Below are 20684 nucleotides of genomic sequence, written 5' to 3'. Positions count from 1 at the left end.
AGCATGTGATGGCATTCCAAAAATAAAAGTCACATCAAGTCTCGAGACTGAGGGTGTGTATGAGTTGTTTTCTTTCTCCCTCTGCTGAATGTTTATCCTGCCGGGGATGGTCACACAGAAGTATTATTATTTGGCTTGAGGTTTACTTCTTTGAATAAATGGACATGCTTTAGTGTGTGTCAGGACAGAAAACTACTGTTTAGATTCCTGAAGTATTTGTGGCGCATAATCTGCATTTCGTTCTTTCTTTGTCATTTTCTTTGCAGTCCATGGGCACGTGTTTATCTGAAATGCATTTATTATATTTTTGCCGTATTGGTGATCAAGTGTCTTTGGGTTTTCTGTGCATCGTTAGTGTTGAACTGGAGGGTGGGTCTCAGATTCATTTGTGCCTCTAATTTCCAACCAATTTTCTGTTGTCATTACCTCCAGACGCAGTAATAATGAGCAAATTGTAAAACCATAAATCAAATGCAAGCTATTTTCTCTAGGAGAAAAAACAAAAAAAGGGAGGGATTTGAGATAATTTATAATTTAAAGCATTGAAAGGAGGCATGTCAAGGTCCCTGAGTTTGAGAGTTTTTTTAAACTAGTTAGCTGTAGATTGTTCTTTGACTGAGAACTAATTGTTCGTTGACTGAGAGTTGTGAAGTTCATATGGCCTTGTTGATTGCTGGATCCTACTGATGCATAAAAAACTCCGCCAATGGATACTGGGGAAAACCCTACTTGATTAGTAGGACTAGGTGTTACAATCCCTAAGATTTCACTACAATTGACATTCTTGGGGATGACCATTAGGTGAATTTACTAACAAACAAACACATCTTCAGTTGTGTACCTCAACGACACTGGGTGTTTCGGCCTTTTATCACAAGACGCCCTCAGTCGAGGCAGGCCCACCGCAGGGTGATCAGACCCTGGTGTGTGTCTTATGGTTAGCCTCTAGATCAGTGGTTCCCAACGTGGGGCGCAATTTGATTTTTAAGGGGGGCAATTGAGCGCGACTGAGGAGGTCTGGGTCCAAATTTTCGATTTTTATTTTTTAGGATTTTCCATCAGGTAAACATGTGTACTTTATGTTTCAGATGTTATTTTGAGTAAATATTTTTTTTTTGGGTAAAAAAGGTCTTTATTGTGTAGTTATTACATAATCACCGCGCCAACGCTCTTCATGCACGTCGCACGAAGCGCGCGAGGTCATGGGAGTTCACTTTTTAAATAAGAATTATATCACCACATGGGGGGGGGGGGGGGGGGCATCAGGATTTTAGAGGTGATTAGGTGGGGCATGGCCAAAAAAAAGGTTGGATCCACTGCTCTAGATGGTCACGTGGCAGCCCAGACAGAACCTTTCCTCTTCAGCCACAGCCAGTGACTGCTCCGTTCGGCTGTATTGGCAAGCTCTTTCATTGCCCTCCGTTGTGCCTGCCCTCTGACTCCTACTTCCCTCGGGTGCCTTGCGGTGGAACCGGCTACAAAGCCCCTGCACCCCACCTCCACTGGACACACCCTTACACCCCAACCTCTCTCCTCTGCCTCTGCTGCAAGGTTTGAATATCGAAGCTTTTTCCTTCCATAACACAACTGTTCCCCCGCAACGTTGATTACACTGCGGGTCAGGTCCGGTTACGGAAATGGATGACAAAAAGGCCCACATTCCGTTGCGTACTCCACGTCAGCCTGTTGCATTAAACAGGAGTGGTCTATCTTGCTCCGCTATAGGATCTTTGCTTTTCATCTCCATCCTTTGTCTGTCCATCTTCCAATCAAACCCCCCTTACCTGTATCCACCTATCACTTACCAGGCTTTGTCCTGCCCCTATCTCTCTTCCGGCTTTCTCTCCCCTAAACCAGCATCTGCAGTTTCTTGTTTCTACATTATAAAGTGCAATCATTTTTACAAATTAACTTTTCCTCTGCTTCAAGATCCTTTGTCCAACAAACTCCATTGAAATCGGGGTATTGAATCTTGAGTAGGAAGGAACTGCAGATGTTAGTTTAAACCAAAGATTGAAATAAAAAGCTGGAATAGCTCAGCTTGCAACCCAGCTGTATGAATATTGATTTATCTATCTTCAAGTAACCTTTGCAACTCTCTCTCCCTGTCCCTCACCCACCCAAGTTGTTGTACTACAAAGTCATCTTGATGAGTCTCATTGTCTGTGACTCGTTTTCACCTAGATCACAGCTAACAGTGGCCTGTCTCGTTACTTTTTCATTCAATTGTTCAATAACTCTCTATCATCGACTATATCACTTGTTTCCCTTTCCCCTGACTCAGTCTGAAGAATGATCTGGACCTGAAACGTCACCTATTCCTTTTCTCCAGAGATGCTGCCTGACCTGTTGAGTTACTACAGCTTTTTGTATCTATCTTGGATCTTGAACCAGGCCTGACCAAACACAGAATTGGGGAGGCGATACTTCTGTATATTTGTTCCCCCTTCACCCCCTCACTACGCCCACACCCCCCCCCCCCCCCCCCCCCCCCCCCCACCCCCCCCCACCCCCCCCCCCCCCCCCCCCACCCCCCCCCCCCCCCCCCCCCACCCCCCCCCCCCCCCCCCCAGTGTAACGCTGTGGATTCTCAACAAGCTACTGGATTTTATTTTATATTATCTAATCAAATGCTTAGTAATTTTTTTTTTTAATATTATACCGCAAAGAACAGTCACTAGGCAGCTAACAATACAAATGTTTGCAACTATGAAATAGTTTCATTGCAGCCACCTCCCAATTCAAGCCTGTTGGCACAAGATTTATACAAGATCTGATTTTCTTAGAATCTAGTAAATAACGGTCAGAAATGATAATTAGGTAATCAAACTGGGGCTTTTATTTGTGTTCAATACACAGCCAATGTTAAGAAATACTTTTTATACAGTATTGAATAAGGGGAATTGTTCTTATAAATTTATGTAGGAAGTATTTGCTTAAGTTTAGCTTTGAGTTGGGAGGTGTTCACAAGGATGGGGGTCCCAGGTTGGAGAATTCGTGACCGAAGGCAGGCTTTGAGAAGAGTGACAAGAATTAGCTGGAAACTTCCTCATAGAATTCAATTGGCAAGTGTGAGCTTGGTTTCAGTGACTGAGAGTTGCAGCCAAATCTTGCTTTTAGTTTAGTTTAATTTCATTTAGAGGTACAGCGCGGAAACAGGCCCTTCAGCCAACTGAGTCCGCACCGACCAGTCATCCCTGCACATTAACGCGCGCACACACACACACACACACACACACACACACACACACACACACACACACACACACACACACACACACACACACACACACACACACACACACACACACACACACACACCCACACACACAACAATGTTATATTTATACCAGGCAAATTAACCTGTCTGAAGCATCACCACCCAGGATGAACTCTCACCGAGTTCAGATCTTGCTCTCTATGTAGTTGACCTTCCAGCAAGTCTGAAGAAGGGTCTCAACCTGAGACATCACCTATTCATTTTCTCCAGAGATGTTACTTGACCCCCTCCCCCCTGTGTTACTCCAGCTTTTTGTGTCTTATCTTCATCCTCATTCTCTAGTAGCTCCAACACTGTTGACGTATTTCCACAAAGCACGTTATTTTACATGAGAAAAAGAGTTAACTACATTCTCAGAACATTAATGAGCTGTTTTGAAACATGCCCAATGACTACCGCTGCACCCATGGCAATGAGCTGCTGCAGAATGTGTTTTCTGCTGCCCAGTGGGATGAGTGGGCTTGGTACTCAATGCACTTAGCCCCTTATCTAATCTGCATCCAGTGACGAAACACACTGAGGCATTTACTCATAATGGAGGTGACGGGGGAGGGGGTCACGAGATTGATGCTCAATGTAATTTTCCAATCTCCCACGTCGGATTAAAACACTCATCTCCTGAATTAGAATTAATTGGTCACAAAATGCTGGAGTAACGCAGGGGGACCTCATTGAAACTAACCGAATAGTGAAAGAACTGGATAGAGTGAATGTGGAGAGGATTTTCCTCGGGGTACACATCTCGGAGGATTTGTCCTGGTCCCTCAACACCACCAAACTGATCAAAAAGGCGCAGCAGCGCCTTTACTTCCTGAGGAGGCTTAAGAAAGCTCACCTGTCCCCCCAGATCCTGACCAACTTCTACCACTGTACCATCGGAAGCATCCTGACCACCTGCTTCACGGTATGGTACAGCAGTTGCACCGTAGCGGACAGGAAGGCACTACAACGGGTGGTGAAAACCGCTCAGTACATCATCGGTGCCCCGCTCCCTGCCATGGATGCCCTCCACCGAAAACGGTGTCTGAGATGGGCCGGGAAAATCATCAAGGACACCTCACACCCCAACCATGGACTGTTTGCCCTCCTCCCATCAGGGAGGCGGTACAGGAGCCTCAGGTCTCGTACTAGTAGGATGAGGAACAGCTTCTTCAATAACACCATTGCACTGCTGAACTCACAGTCCCAACGCTACCTATCTTTTATACTCTCCCATCTGTATACATTTATTTGCCTATGTATCAGTTTAATTCATCCGCAGTCCACACATTGTTAACCAGTATTTTTATTTTTACTTCTACTATCTTGCACTATGACCAGACGCTAAACTGCATTTCGTTGTACCTGTACTCGTCTTTGCGCAATGACAATAAAGTTGAATTGAATTGAAGTTTCCACTGTTGGGAGATCTGAGACCAATGGTCACAGCCTCAGAATTAAAGAACGTTCCTTTAGGAAGGAGATGAGGAGGAATTTATTTCATCAGAAGGTAAGGAATCTGTCGAATTGATTTCCACAGAAGGCGGTGGAGGACATGTCAATGGATATGTTTAAGACAGAGATAGATAGATTCTTGATTAGTACAGGTGTCGGACGATATGGGGAGAAGGCAGGAGAATGGGGTTAGGAGGGAGAGATGGGTCAGCCGTGATTGCATGGTGGAGTCGGCTTGGTGGGCTGAATGGCCTAATTCTGCTCCTATCACTTATGAACATGTCAGGCAGCATCTCTGAATAGAAGGAATGGGTTATCTTCCCTCTATTTCTCTCCAGACATGCTGCCTGTCCCGCTGAGTAAAGCCCCCATCCCACTTAGCAAACCTGAACGGAAACCTCTGGAGACTTTGCGCCCCACCCAAGGTTTCCGTGCGGTTCCCGGAGGTTTTTGTCAGTCTCTCTACCTGCTTCCACTACCTGCAACCTCCGGCAACCTCCGGGAACCGCACAGAAACCTTGGGTGGGGCGCAAAGTCTCCAGAGGTTTCCGATCAGGTTTCGTAAGTGGGACAGGGGCATTACTCCAGCATTTTGTGTCTAGCTTCAGTGTAAACCAGCATCTGCAGTTCCTTCCTACACATGAATTGGTGCTCAGCTTTTTTCTTTTTTTTTTCTTTTTTTTTTTTATGTACAACTGCTACGGACTGACGCAAAACTGCATTTCGTTGTACTCATACTTGTATTTGTGCGATGACATTAAAGTTGAATTGAAATTGAAATTGAGCTGAGAGTTTGGACAACTGCATGGCAGTGCTGTGAAAGGGGAAGCGGGCTCTAGTGTCCTTTTATGGACGTGCATGTTTGTGCTAGTTTACGCCATCAGGCCCGAGCCAAGAATCCATTCAGCATTTAAACTGTCTAGCACTGTATTGAACTCACAGCAGGTGCGTTGGTGTATCTTTTGCACAAATGTTGGTTGCGTTGCAGTTATCAGAACCTCCAGGTTCTGGGCAGCTACATCGAGCTGAGAAGCTTCATCCCTATTTGGTGTTTCCTTTTGCAGCACTTGGGAGGATGCAGGAAGGAAGGAAATTCTGTTCCTCATTCTATGTGATATGTTTTTACAAGGAGGCTTTCCCAGTTCTGGGATATAAATAAATAAGACTACTTCTGCATCTTGGCTTTTCTAGGGTGGAATTTATTTTTAATGATTCAGAGTACATTATAAAAAGATACACACCTCGACCCTAGAGCTCAGTTACATAATGACTTATTATCATGGAAATACTATAATATTATGGAAATAGTATTCCAAAGACGTGCAAGTTTGTAGGTTAATTGGTTTCTGTACATAGTTTATGGTGTGAATGTGAATGTGTGATTCTGTTCCATTCTGTTTGTAGTTTGTGTGTTTGTGTGTCCTGCTGCTCACCTATAAATCACTACATGGTTTAGGACCAAAGTATATCACTGACATGCTTCCACTATATAAGCCTTCTAGAGCGCTAAGATCTTCTGAAACCAATCTGTTAGTGATTCCCAGAGTAAATACAAAACATGGGAAAGCAGAATTTAGTTACTATGCAACAAATAGCTGGAATAAACTTCCTGAAGATTTAAGACTTGCCTCAACTTTGACCACTTTTAAAACAAGACTGAAAACGTTAATGTTTACTTTAGCTTTCAGCTAAATCTTAACTACATTGCACTTTTAACTTTTGCACTTTTTATAATGCATTTTTAATTTTGCTTTTCTTTTCTTTTAGTTCTATTTTATTTCATTTTATTGGATGACATGTTTTTATGTGAAGCACTTTGAGTCTGCCTCGTGTATGAAATGTGCTATATAAATAAAGTTGCCTTGCCTTGCCTTACCTTCTGTTTTTGCACAATTTGCGAGCATTGCTACTTTTCATTTCACTGCACACCTCGTATGTGTATGTGACGAATAAACTTGACTTGAATTGACTTGGTGTGTAGGATGGAACTAGTGTATGGGGATCACTGGTCAGCGTGGACTCGGTGTGCCAAAGATCCTGTTTCCACGCTGTATCTAAAAACTAAAGACTTTTTCTTAAGTGGCTTGAGAATTTAATGTAGTAATGATGAAGGAAGTGATCAGAGTGAGATCTGCATGTTAAAACTTCAGAATCGGTGCTGTGTCATCTTCAGAGGAAAGATATAACATGAAAACAGCCCCTTCCATCCAAACAATGGCTTTGAGTCTGGCTTTATCAATGACCTTCCTTTACCCATAAGGTCAGAAGTACTTAGGAAGGAACTGTAGATGCTGGTTCAAACCGAAGGCACAAAATGCTGGAGTAACTCAGTGGGACAGGCGACATCTCTGGAGTGAAGGATTGGATGACATTTTGGGTCGAGGTCCTGTCTGAAGAAAGGTCTCCCATTCCTTTCCTCCAGAGATGCTGCCTGTCCCACTGAGTTACTCCAACATTTTGTGTCTCTCTTAGGTTACAAGTCTGGATGTTCACTGTTGATTGTTACACTGTTCAGCACCATTTTTGACTCTTCAGATAATTAAGCCATTCGCCTCCAAATGCAAGTCGTGGACAACATCCTGAGCTGATAGGTGATGAGAAGGAGTCGGGGTATTGCGTATAGAAGTTGAAATGTTATGTTACAGTTGTACAAGGTCATACTTGGAGTACTGTGTTCAATGTTGGTCACTCTGCTGTAGGAAGAACATCTTTAAGCTGGACAGAATGCTGAGAAGATTTTCAAGGATGTTGTCAGGAATTGAGATGTTGAGCTATAGGGTGAAGTTGGGCAGGCTAAGACTTTATACCTTGTAGTGTAGGAGCCTGAGTGGTGATTATACGAGTGGTGTTTAACATCATGAGAGGAATTAAGAGGGTGAATATGGTGTCTTTTACCCAGGGTAGGAGAATCAGAAACAAGAGGACATATGTTTAAGATGAGAAGGACACAATTTTATCCAAATTTGAGGGGCAACCTTTTCACCCAAAGCCTGGTGGATAAATGGAATGAACTGCCAGAGGTGTTCATTGAGGTAGATTAAGGCAGATACTATAACAGCATTTAAATAACACTTGGTGGGATGCAGGGATAAACGGCCTGTCCCACTTGGCCGTCATTTGCGCGCCATTTACGCGACCTCGTCGTCGCGTTGAGACGTACGGGTAGCGTGTGGGCCGCGTGGGACGGTCGCATGGAGAAGCGCGGAGGGGTTTTGAGTCGCGCGCAGTATCGCGCGGTGCTCCAGGATTTTGTAGGGCATAAAATCTTCGTGCGCTTCCGGCATGACATATCGCGTACGCACGCGGGCATATTGCGGTCACACGCAGGCGTCCTCACCTCGTATATGTGTGGTGCGTGGTGATGCATGATTACGTCACCGCCTTTGACACGTCATGGATATAACGCGTGCGTTTTAACAATTTGCGCAGTTTCGTAGAGAAAACTACGTGGTGAACACCAAAATACATTAAATCAGAAAGTGCAAAAGTGAATTGATGCTTCATTTGCAACGACTGCTTGGGTGGGTCCCTGGATTGTTGGTAAGGAAGAGGTTAAAAAGACATATGTTGTATCGCCTACAGCTGGATGAACGAGTGACATGAGAAGGGGTGCAGTTGGTAGAAATGAAAGAGCAACCAGATAAGTGATACAAAATGCTGGAGTAACTCAGAGGGATGAGCAGCATCTCTGGAGAGAAGCAATGGGTGATGTTTCAGGTCGAGACCCTTCTTCAGACTGAATGAGCACCACCGGAAATTGGAGGAGCAGCATCTCATATTCCGCTTGGGCAGTCTGCACCCTAATGGCATGAACATTGAATTCTCCCATTTCCGGTAGCCCTTGCTGTCTCCTCCCCTTCTCAGCTTTCCCTCAGCCCTCAGGCTCCTCCTCTTCCTTTTTCTTTTCTTCTCCCCGCCCCCCCCATCCTCCATCAGTCTGAAGAAGGGTTTCGGCCCGAAACGTTGCCTATTTCCCTCGCTCCATAGATGCTGCTGCACCCGCTGAGTTTCTCCAGCATTTTTGTCTACTTTCGATTTTGCAGCATCTGCAGTTCCTTCTAAAACACAAAGTCAATAGGTGCAGGAGTAGGCCATTCGGCCCTTCGAGCTGGCACCGTCATTCAATATGATCATGGCTGATAATCCAAAATCAGTACCCCCGTTCCTGCTTTCTCCCCATGTCCCTTATTCTGTTAGCCCTAAGAGCTGTATCTAAAGGGCCTATCCTACTTACAGGCGACTGCCGGCACACGTCATAGGTCACCAAAATTTTCAACATGTTGAAAATTCAGCGGTGACCAGAAAGACACTACGACTGTTTGGAGACCTCTCACGATCATAGGCTGTATGGTTGTGAGTGGTCTCCTATGGTTGTGAGTGGTCTCCTATGGTTGTGAGTGGTCTCCTATGGTTGTGAGTGGTCTCCTATGGTCGTGAGTGGTCTCCTATGGTCGTGAGAGGTCTTCAAAGAGTTGTAGCATCTTTCTGGTCGCCACTGAATTTTCAACATGCTGAAAATTTTAGAGACCTATGACGCCTGTAAAGGTCGCGTAAGTGGGACAGGCCCTTTACTTTCTTGAATACAACGATGTACAGGTTTGTAGGTTAATTGACTTGACATGAATGTAAATTGTCCCTAGTGGTGTAGGATAGCATTAATGTGCGGGGATCGCTGTTCAATAGACAATAGGTGCAGGAGTAGAGGCCATTCGGCCCTTTGAGCCAGCACCGCCATTCAATGAGATCATCCCCAATCAGTACCCCGTTCCTGCCTTCTCCTCATATCCCCAGACTGCATTTCGTTGTACTCATACTTGTATTTGTGCGATGACATTAAAGTTGAATTGAATTGAACTCCGCTATCTTTAAGAGCCCTATCTAGCTCTCTCTTGAAAGTATCCAGAGAACCTGCCTCCACCGCCCTCTGAGGCAGAGAATTCCACAGACTCATCACTCTCTGTGAGAAAAAGTGTTTCCTCGTCTCAGTTCGCAATGGCTTGCCTCTTATTCTTAAACTGTGGCCCCTGGTTCGGAGCAGACTTGGTGGGCTGAAGGGCCTGTTTCCACGCAGTATCTCTAAACTAGGATAAATTAGACTAACAGCATTGTGGAAGCCCCTGTCACTTGGGTGAATTAATTTTAAAAAAGAAGTATTGAAAGTATTGTTGGAAAAAGAAGTGCAGTTCCTTGCACTGCAATGAAAGGCGTTTTTATCCGATGAATGAAAGGTCATGTGAGATGTTTTTTTTTGCCTTGTTTAGGATGTGGCTGTGTTTTGAATGGAGAGAATGAAAGAGCTAACACAAACACCTCTGACTTTATCACCCTCGAATACTAGCTCATCTGTTTTTTGAAGCTGATTGAAATTCCTGTCATGTTAATCTTGAAAGTCCAGATGGGCCTGTTGGCAGTCTTACAGAGCCGACAGCAGCGAGAATGATTAGTCATTTAACCACATTCTTACACCCTGGCACAGTTTGGCTCGTGAGACAAGCTCACTGCTGCCCTAGCTTCTGACCATAACTCTCTTTTCAATAATCCTGTCTGGCTGTCAATTTAATGTAATAGTTATATCGTATAAAATTAATGAAAAAGAGGATTGATGAAGAAAGCAGACAGTTTGCTTTCTGCAGGTTGCCTCCAGAGTAGATGTCTGTTCACTTCAGATCTGAAGTGTTACCAATTTTGTTCTTACAGCTAAAAACTTATTTGAACTCCCACTATAGACTACCTCCATTATCAGAGGAAACTATTCCAGGGGGAACTTTTTTACACAAAGGGTGGTGGGTGTGTGGAACGAGCTGCCGGACGGAGGAAGTCTTTGAGGCAGGTACTATCGCAACATTTGAGAAACATTTAGACAGGTCCCTGGAAAGGACAGGTTTAGAGGGATATGGGCCAAACACACACTGGTGGGACTAGTGTAGATGGGACATGTTGGTCTGCAGGGATGAGTTATGCCGAAGGGCCAGCTTTCATGCTGTATTACTCAATGATTCTATGCTCTCTGTTAGAATGATGACTTTTCCCAGGCTAATACCTGAGCATCAACTAGGCTCTGGTTGATCAAGGCGATCCCTCTGATGCTGCAATACCAATATACCTGACTCTAGATCCCTAAAGCATTTACCCTTTCCCATGCTTCTCACAACAAGAATGTTGTTGGGGCTCACAGGCATTGTAGATGGATGTTCTTGAAGTCTCCTTGAGCACAGTGCTGCGACGTCATTGACTCATGGGAATTCAAGGGCCTGTCCCACTTGCGTGTCCTTGGCACGCAAATTACGCAACCTCATGGTAGCGTTGAGGCACACGGGCACCGAATGGCCGTGCAGAGCCGGTCCCAATTAGAAGCGCGGAGGGGTATGTAGTTGTGCGCGACATCGCGCGGGGCTCCAAAATATTTGTAGTGAACAAAATCTTCGCGCGCCAACGGCCTGTCGCGGAACTGACGGCCAAAGTGGGACAGGCCCAAGACCCTGGTGTGACGCAACGTCTCGGCTTCAACAGCAGCAGAAGCAGGCAAACGATCGCCGAGCTCGGCCTGGGGCTCATGGCCATTATGGACCGGATCTGCCCCCACTTCTACTCCCAGAGCGGGGCCAAGAAAATTGAAGAAAACTGGAGTAACTCAGCGGGACCGGCAGCATCTCTGGAGAGAAGCAATGGGTGACGTTTCGGGTCAAGACCCTTCTTTTCAGATTGAAGAAGAGTCTCGACACGAAACGTCACCCATTGCTTCTCTCCAGAGATGCTGCCGGTCCCGCTGAGTTACTCCAGCTTCGTGTCCATCTTCAAATGACGTCACGCACTCCAGACGGCTGTGTGTACGCATTAAATCGTGCCCGACCTTCACCGGACCATCGCAGCTTAACTCGACCACGAGGTCGGGTCATTTGCGAGCCAAAGACACGTAAGTGGGACAGGCCCTTCATGCTCTGTATCCAAAAGGGAGGAGAAACATTCAAGAAGGCATTGAGAACATATAGAAGCCAAGTAGAAGGAGCAGCAGATGCTTCAAATATCCTGCCCATCCACTCCGCCAGGCACCTCCAGCTGTAACTGAACTGCTCACCATGATGCTGTTTGCATGATTGCACAAAGCTCCATTAAACTCCTTGTTGAGCATGAGATTCAATTCAATTCAACTTTAATGTCATTGCACAAATACGAGTATGGGTACAACGAAATGCAGTTTAGCGTCAGTCCGTAGTATAGTGCAATATAGAAATAAAAATAAAAATACCGAATAATCAAACAATAATCGAACAATGTGGACGGAGAGACTGGAGAAATCTATCGGCGGGACTCCGAGTTCAGCAATGTGGTGGTATTATTGTAGAAGCTGTTCCTCATCCTACTAGTACGTGACCTGAGGCTCCTGTACTGCCTCCCTGATGGGAGGAGGGCAAACAGTCCATGGTTGGGGTGTGAGGGGTCTTTGATGATCTTCCCGGCAGGTGGTCAGGATGCTTTCGATGGTACAGCGGTAAAAGTTGGTCAGGATCCGGGGGGACAGGTGGGCTTTCCTGAGCCTCCTCAGGAAGTAAAGGCGCTGCTGCACCTTTTTGATCAGCTTGGAGCTGTTGAGGGACCAGGACAGATCCTCCGAGATGTGTACCCCGAGGAATTTGTAGCTGGAGACGCGCTCCACCTCAGTCCCGTTTATATGGATGGGGGTATGTCTGCCCCCTCTGATCTTCCTGAAGTCAACAATAATTTCCTTCGTCTTCTTGGAGTTGAGGACGAGGTTATTGTTGGCACACCAGGTTGTCAGGTGCTGGACCTCCTCCCTGTAGGCTGACTCGTCGTTGTCACTGATCAGTCCCACCACCGTGGTGTCGTCGGCAAACTCAATGATGGCGTTGGAGCCATTCTTAGGGATGCAGTCATGGGTGAAGAGGGAGTAGAGGAGAGGGCAGAGCACACAGCCCTGTGGCACGCCGGTGTTCAGTGTTATAGTGGAGGAGGTTGCATGTGGAATTTGCTTATTATGCAGTCAGAAGCACAACGAAAAAACATTCACATTCTTGGGCTGCATTGATTCATTCTTGAACCATGCACTCTGTTTCATATTTGGTAAATTCTTTCAAGTTTTATAGGGATTGAATGCATGCTTTATTTTCCATGTATTCCCAATTGGCTATAGTGGTAAATGAAAAGAAACCCAATGTCACACGAGTTTGTTTCAGTGACAACTATCATAAATTCAATACGAATCTTTCACATGAAGCATTAACCGGGATGTTTTACAAGAGCCCCAACATAGGAAGGAAGGGATAGATTGTGGGGAAAGCTGAAGTGGTTGATGGAGTCTTTCAATATTTAGTTTTAAATGCACAGTGCAATATATCTGAAGAGGAGTAATGCCCCTGTCCCACTTAGGAAACCTGAACGGAAACCTCTGGCGACTTTGTTGCAGGTGGTTGCCGGAGGTTGCAGGTAGTGGTAGCAGGTAGGGAGACTGACAAAAACCTCCGGGAACCGCACGGAAACCTTGGGTGGGGCACAAAGTCTCCAGAGGTTTCCATTCAGGTTTCCTAAGTGGGACAGAGGCATTAACTTTGTATCTTCAAACAAACGTGATGTAATCTGGAAGCACGTTAGGACTGAGATGAGGACAAGCATGTAACTAGTTCGTTAGAAAATTTGCCGAAAAATTAATTCAGCTGTTATCCCCATTTGTGTTCGCAGGATGCCAGAGGTGCTGAATGCACACAATTCCTACACGGAGCAGACACTATTAACAATAATACTAACCCTTTAATAACAGCTACATTGATGGAATTTTATTTGGCCATCACTGGTTTTTGGGTCCCGACCTTAAAACATCACCTGTCAGAGATGCTGACTGATCCAACGAGTTTCTCCATCTTTTTGTGTCTCTTATCTACTGGATTTTGGGTGTAATTTCCACCGTTAGTTGATGTGGGTGCAGAAGAGGGGGTGAAGTTTTGTCAGGACGTGACTGCAATACGCGATCTCTCTGTGACCGTGTGAGTTTCCTCCGAGTCTGCTCTGAATTGCTTGCACGTCCCAAAGACACCCGGGGTTAATTGGCTGCTGTAAATCGACCCTGGTGCGTAGGGAGTGGATAAGAACGTGAAATAACATAGAAGGGGTTCTTAAGGGGTTGGACAGGCTAGATGCAGGAAGATTGTTCCCGATGTTAGGGAAGTCCAGGACAAGGGGTCACAGCTTAAGGATAAGGGGGAAATCCTTTAAAACCGAGATGAGAAGAACTTTTTTCACGCAGAGAGTGGTGAATCTCTGGAATTCTCTGCCACAGAGGGTAGTTGAGGCCAGTACATTGGCTATATTTAAGAGGGAGTTAGATGTGGCCCTTGTGGCTAAGGGGATCAGGGGGTATGGAGAGAAGGCAGGTACAGGATACTGAGTTGGATGATCAGCCATGATCATATTGAATGGCGGTGCAGGCTCGAAGGGCCGAATGGCCTACTCCTGCACCTAATTTCTATGTTTCTATGTTTCTAGAACTAGTGTGAACAAGCAGCGCGGACTCGGAGATCTGAACGTCCCATTTACATGATGTATCTTTCAATCAATCAGACACACTCTTCAGTTTGAAACGGCATGCTTCAATTTCTCAACATGAGTGATGTGGTTCAACTCTGCATCAAATCCTGACCTTTTCCAGAAGTAAATATTTTGTCTCGAGAGGGCCGATCCTTCAGGGGTCAATTCTTTGTCTTTTTTGTTTCCTTGCACATTCTCCAAACTGAAATATTTCTCACCAGATGGCAACGCCCTGAATAGTTTTTTTTTTAACTTGTTGCTTTAGGGATGAGCAGCAACTGGATCAAGATGCATCAACATGCACGACATTCACTGGGACCAAAGTGATCCAGTTTGTGCCATGTAATTGTGATGTTTGTGAAAGTCGGTTGTCATCATCCTTCTGAAATCATACACTGATCAACTGGCCACAGTAATCGACAACATCTTCACTCTCTCGCGCCAACTATCTACTATCCTCATCTGCTTTGAGGAAGTCTCCATCTTTCCAGTCCTAAGGAAGTGATCCATCTCCATCTCCATGACTGCTGCCCTGTAGTGCTAGAGGACTAAAGAGGTTCTTCTGCAGTTGTGTAGGGCTCTGGTGAGACCACATCTGGAGTATTGTGTACAGTTTTGGTCTCCTAATTTGAGGAAGGACATCCTTGTGATTGAGGCAGTGCAGTGTAGGTTCACGAGATTGATCCCTGGGATGGCGGGACTGTCATATGAGGAAAGATTGAAAAGACTAGGCTTGTATTCTCTGGAGTTTAGAAGGATGAGGGTGGGATCTTATAGAAACATATAAAATTATAAATGGACTGGACAAGCTAGATGCAGGAAAAGTGTTCCAAATGTTGGGCGAGTCCAGAACCAGGGGCCACACAGTCTTAGAATAAAGGGGAGGTCATTTATGACTGAGGTGAGAAAAAACGTTTTCACCCAGAGAGTTGTGAATTTATGGAATTCCCTGCCATAGAGGGCAGTGGAGGCCAAGTCACTGGATGGATTTAAGAGAGAGTTAGATAGAGCTCTAGGGGCTAGTGGAGTCGAGGGATATGGGGAGAAGGCAGGCACGGGTTATTGATAGGGGACGATCAGCCATGATCACAATGAATGGCGATGCTGGCTCGGAGGGCCGAATGGCCTCCTCTGCACCTATTTTCTATGTTTCTATGTTTCTGTTTCTATATTCTAACAACAGCCATAGAGCAGAGAATTGAAAGATTAGTAATGGGCCACATCTGTGCCAATCTTCCAGGCAATCTAGACCCCCTGCAGTTTGCATTCAGGAAAAATAAGCCTCCCTAGGACAGCTTCTAGGACTGAGATGAGAAGAACTTTTTTCACACAGAGAGTGGTGAATCTCTGGAACTCTCTGCCACAGAAGGTAGTTGAGGCCACAGTTCATTGGCTATATTTAAGAGGGAGTTAGATGTGGCCCTTGTGGCTAAAGGGATCAGGGGGTATGGAGAGAAGGCAGGTACGGGATACTGAGTTGGATGATCAGCCATGATCATATTGAATGGCGGTGCAGGCTCGAAGGGCCGAATGGCCTCCTCCTGCACCTCATTTCTATGTTTCTATGTGTCTCTCTTGCACTACATTCAGATCTGGATCACCTTGCCAAGAATACCACCTATGTCAGGATGCTAGTCATTGTCTACAGCCCAATCTTTAAACAGCATAATACCAAATAAGCATTGAAACGTCTGGAACTTGGCCCTAGGTGTCTGTCCACAACTGGCTTTTGAGCTTCCTGAGCTTTGTTGCATAGAATGGTCAAAATGTTTATGACCCTTCAGATCTGTGGCCTCAGTCCCTGGCTCTACGCCCTGCACACAATCCCTGATTGTGTAAGTACAAAGGCAACTCGATCTTAACTTACGATAGAAACTTACAACATTCTTAATGGGTTGGACAGGCTAGATGCAGGAAGATTGTTCCCGATGTTGGGGAAGTCCAGAACAATGGGTCACAGTTTAAGGATAAGGGGGAAATCTTTTAGGACCAAGATGAGCAAAACTTTTTTCACACAGAGAGTGGCGAATCTCTGGAACTCTCTGCCGCAGAAGGTGGTTGAGGCCACAGTTCATTGGCTATATTTAAGAGGGAGTTAGATGTGGCCCTTGTGGCTAAAGGGATCAGAGGGTATGGAGAGAAGGCAGGTAAAGGATACTGAGTTGGATGATCAGCCATGATCATATTGAATGGCGCTGCAGGCTCGAAGGGCCGAATGGCCTACTCCTGCACCTATTTTCTATGTTTCTATGATCTTTAAGTTCACTCATGATACCGCCGTTGTTGGCTGGATCAGCAATAACTATTAGATGAAGTACAGTAAAAAGAATCGAGCATCTTGTGTCATGGTGTCAGGACAATGACTAGCTCGCAAGACAAAAGAATTGGTTGTTGACCAAAGGAAGCAAAGGAGTGAACACAATCCCGTCCTCAGCAATGAAGCTGCTGCAGAGGGGGTTGACAACTTCATGTTCCTAGGCATCCAAACTGCCAGCAAGCTAACCTGGCCTCTTCACACTGTGGTGACCCAGAAAGGGCATCCGTTTATTTATTTTCTTGGGTGTAAGAAGAGTCGGAATATCCATGAGGAATCTCTCTTAACTCGTTCAGATGAGTTGTAGAAAGTATCGGGATGAGATGTATCTCAGCCTGGTATGGCAGAGGCTCTGCTCTTGACCTCCTGAACCTGCAGAGAGTGGTGAACACAGGGCAAACCATCATGGGCTCGTCACCATCTTCAATGCATTGCTTTAGGAAGGCTGGAGTTATTGTCAAGGATGCCTGTCTTCCTCTGTTCTCTCATCTATTCCCTGGGAAAAGGTACAGGAGCTGGAAAGTTGGAACATCCAGATGTACAAACAGCTTCTTCCCCACTTTCATCAGACTCCTGAACGCCTCTTTCTGGTGGCCGATTGGGAAAGGGGGAGATGCAGCGAGACCTGGGTGTCATGGTACACCAGTCATTGAAGGTAGGCATGCAGGTGCAGCAGGCAGTAAAGAAAGCGAATGGTATGTTAGCTTTCATTGCAAAAGGATTTGAGTATAGGAGCAGGGAGGTTCTACTGCAGTTGTACAGGGTCTTGGTGAGACCACACCTGGAGTATTGCATACAGTTTTGGTCTCCAAATCTGAGGAAGGACATTATTGCCATAGAGGGAGGTGCAGAGACGGTTCACCAGACTGATTCCTGGGATGTCAGGACTGTCTTATGAAGAAAGACTGGATAGACTTGGTTTATACTCTCTAGAATTTAGAAGATTGAGAGGGGATCTTATAGAAACTTACAAAATTCTTAAGGGGTTGGACAGGCTAGATGCAGGAAGATTGTTCCCGATGTTAGGGAAGTCCAGGACAAGGGGTCACAGCTTAAGGATAAGGGGGAAATCCTTTAAAACCGAGATGAGAAGAACTTTTTTCACACAGAGAGTGGTGAATCTCTGGAACTCTCTGCCACAGAGGGTAGTTGAGGCCAGTTCATTGGCTATATTTAAGAGGGAGTTAGATGTGGCCCCTTGTGGCTAAGGGGATTTGGGGGTATGGAGAGAAGGCAGGTACGGGATACCGAGTTGGATGATCAGCCATGATCATATTGAATGGCGGTGCAAGCTCGAAGGGCCGAATGGCCTACTCCTGCACCTAATTTCTATGTTTCTATGTTTCTCATTTCTTTCCGGAAGTGACAATAGACACTAAGTGCAGGAGTAGGCCATTTGGCCCTTCGAGCCAGCACCGCCATTCAATGTGATCATGGCTGATCATCCCCAATCAGTACCAGGTTGAAGAACTGCTACATACTCTTACCCTTAACTCTACCTCATTTGATTATTCCGTTTAGCATACTTTAACATGTATTTTTCCCAATACTGTATTTATTGATTATCTAATCTTACACTGAATGTACACTATTGAGTTTCACGCTTACAAGGGATTTCATTACACCCCAGTGTATATAACAATAAACTTAAAGGAATCTGTGTTGACTTGCTGTTCCACCATGTAATTTCACCAGGACCTGAATTCAAGTTAATGGGTTGGCAATAGTTTTTTTTAATATTTTGATTAGTTACCAAAGATATTTAAGACGCTGGATCATTAAATATCTGCAAAATACATGTAAAAATAATACATTAAGTGAGGTCAATGAGGGCAACATAACCGCAACATTAAAGGAATCGACACGGTGCTGGAGTAACTCAACAGGCCAGGCAGCATCGTTGCAGAACATGGATAGACAACATTTTGGGGGGGGGGGGGGGGGGGGGGGGGGGGGAATCCTTCTTCAGAGTTGGTGTAAAGAAAATTGAGTTTGAGAACGTGCAGGTTTTGAGCACAGGGTGTCAATGGTTTTCAAATGGTGTTGTGGGTTGTGTAGTCATTAGCGTCCTGCATTAAGAAAGACTGCAAATTTGCTAGACTATTGTGCTTAACAGGATGGTAGTCGCTGTAGACAGTGAAGACATCAGCCCACAGGCATGAGTAACATCTGTTGCACTGTACAGATAGATCATTAATCATTTCACTCGGCGTGCAAATTGCTGCAAGGGCTGCTATTTTAGAACTCTACACTCCTGACGTTAGAGCCCCTGAACTTCAGGCACCTCAACTCGTGAACATGGAGGAACCCAGCAGGCACTGTTTAAGGGAAATCATGAGCTACCAACACTATGGTTGGTGTTGACATTTGCTTGCTGCTGTTGCAATGGTTTGGTTCTGCTCCAAATTCCAGCGTTTAGCAGGGGTGTGGCACATGCTGAAGTATGTTTTCCATCTTCCATGAACTATTTGATCCCTGAACTTGATGTATTGAGTACGAGAAGGCATGGCCACCCAGCCTGTTTAAGGAACAGTTCTCCTCTTTGAACCTTTAGTAAAGTGAGTGTTTTGAATTAGTGTAACTGCTGCATACACAACTCTAATCTCAGAGCAGAGTAAAGACTGCATGGCCAGACCCTGTGAAGGTGAGAGTACCTATACGATGTTATGGGTCAGAGGAAACTGCAGATACTGGTTTAAAACGGCGATAGGCACAAAATGCTGGAGTAACTCAGACACGGGTCAGGCAGCATCTCTGGAGAGAAGGAATGGGTGATGTTTTGTGTCAAGACCCTTCTTCAGACTGAGCGTCAGGGGAAAGGGAGCTAAAGTGAAGGGAAAAGATGCTAAATGCATTTCGTTGTCTCTGTACTGTACACTGACAATGACAATTAAAATTGAATCTGAATCTGAATCTGAATCTGAATCATAGAAACATAGAAATTAGGTGCAGGAGTAGGCCATTTGGCCCTTCGAGCCTGCACCGCCATTCAATATGATCATGGCTGATCATCCAACTCAGTATCCTGTACCTGCCTTCTCTCCATACCCCCTGATCCCTTTAGCCACAAGGGTCACATCTAACTCCCTCTTAAATATAGCCAATGAACTGGCCTCAACTACCTTCTGCGGCAGAGAATTCCACAGATTCACCACTCTGTGTGAAAATGTTTTTCCTCATCTCGGTCCTAAAAGATTTCCCCCTTATCCTTAAACTGTGACCCGTTGTTCTGGACTTCCCCAACATCGGGAACAATCTTCCTGCATCTAGCCTGTCCAACCCCTTAAGAATTTTGTAAGTTTCTATAAGATCCGCCCTCAATCTTCTAACTAGGACAAAGGAGGGACGGAGAGGGAGAGAGAGAGGGAAAGTAAGGGTTACTTGAAGTTAGAGGTCAATATTCATACCACTGGGGTGTAAGCTGCCCTAGAGAAATGTGAGGTGCTGTTCCTCCAATTTGCATTAGGCCTCACTTTGACAGTGGAGGAGGCCCAGGACAGAAATATCAGTATGGGGATGGAAGGGGGAGTTAAAGTGTTTAGCAACCGGGTGATCATGTCGGCTAAGGTGGTCATGTCTTGGAATTGTTTATGTATGAACCTGGAACAGGGCGGCACAGTGGCGAAGGGGGTGGAGTTGCTGCCTTACAGCGCCAGAGACCTGGGTGTGATCCTGACTACGGGTACTGTCTGTACGGTGTTTGTACATTCTTCCCCGTGATCGCCTGGGTTATCTCTGGGTGCTCCGGTTTCATCCCTCGCTCCAAAGACGTGCGGGGATCACTGGTCGGCGTGGACTCGGTAGGCCGAATGGCCTGTGTCCGTGCTGCATCTCTAAACTATTAGCAATATTGTGGAAGGTGGCACTGCATGAAGGCGCTCTCATTTTAAATCCTCTTACCAGAGTCAAACTTACAACATAGGCACAATAGTCTTCTCGGTTTGCAGTATGTCAGTAATCAGGATCAAGCCCAGTTTCTAGCGCTACAAGGCAGCAACTCTACCGCTGTGCCACCGTGCTGCCCCTTTAGACGTTCGAAACAAAGATGTGGGAATGGTCTGCTCTATCATGTCCCATATGGCAACTTGTGGCCATTCCATGCTGTTCTGTGTGTAGGGT

The 20684-nt window shown here is 45.5% G+C and overlaps 1 protein-coding gene across 1 annotated transcript in view; it reads left to right on the top strand.

The window, feature by feature from the left end:
• The window catches only part of pik3cb (phosphatidylinositol-4,5-bisphosphate 3-kinase, catalytic subunit beta), a 279273-nt gene that overhangs the window by 69842 nt on the left and 188747 nt on the right, over positions 1-20684 (top strand). The gene's annotated exons all lie outside the window — the stretch shown is intronic.

The sequence above is a fragment of the Leucoraja erinacea genome, chromosome 14 (genome assembly GCF_028641065.1).
Source record: "Leucoraja erinacea ecotype New England chromosome 14, Leri_hhj_1, whole genome shotgun sequence".
NCBI lineage: Eukaryota > Metazoa > Chordata > Chondrichthyes > Rajiformes > Rajidae > Leucoraja > Leucoraja erinaceus.
This window is presented reverse-complemented; position numbering and strand designations above follow the sequence as displayed.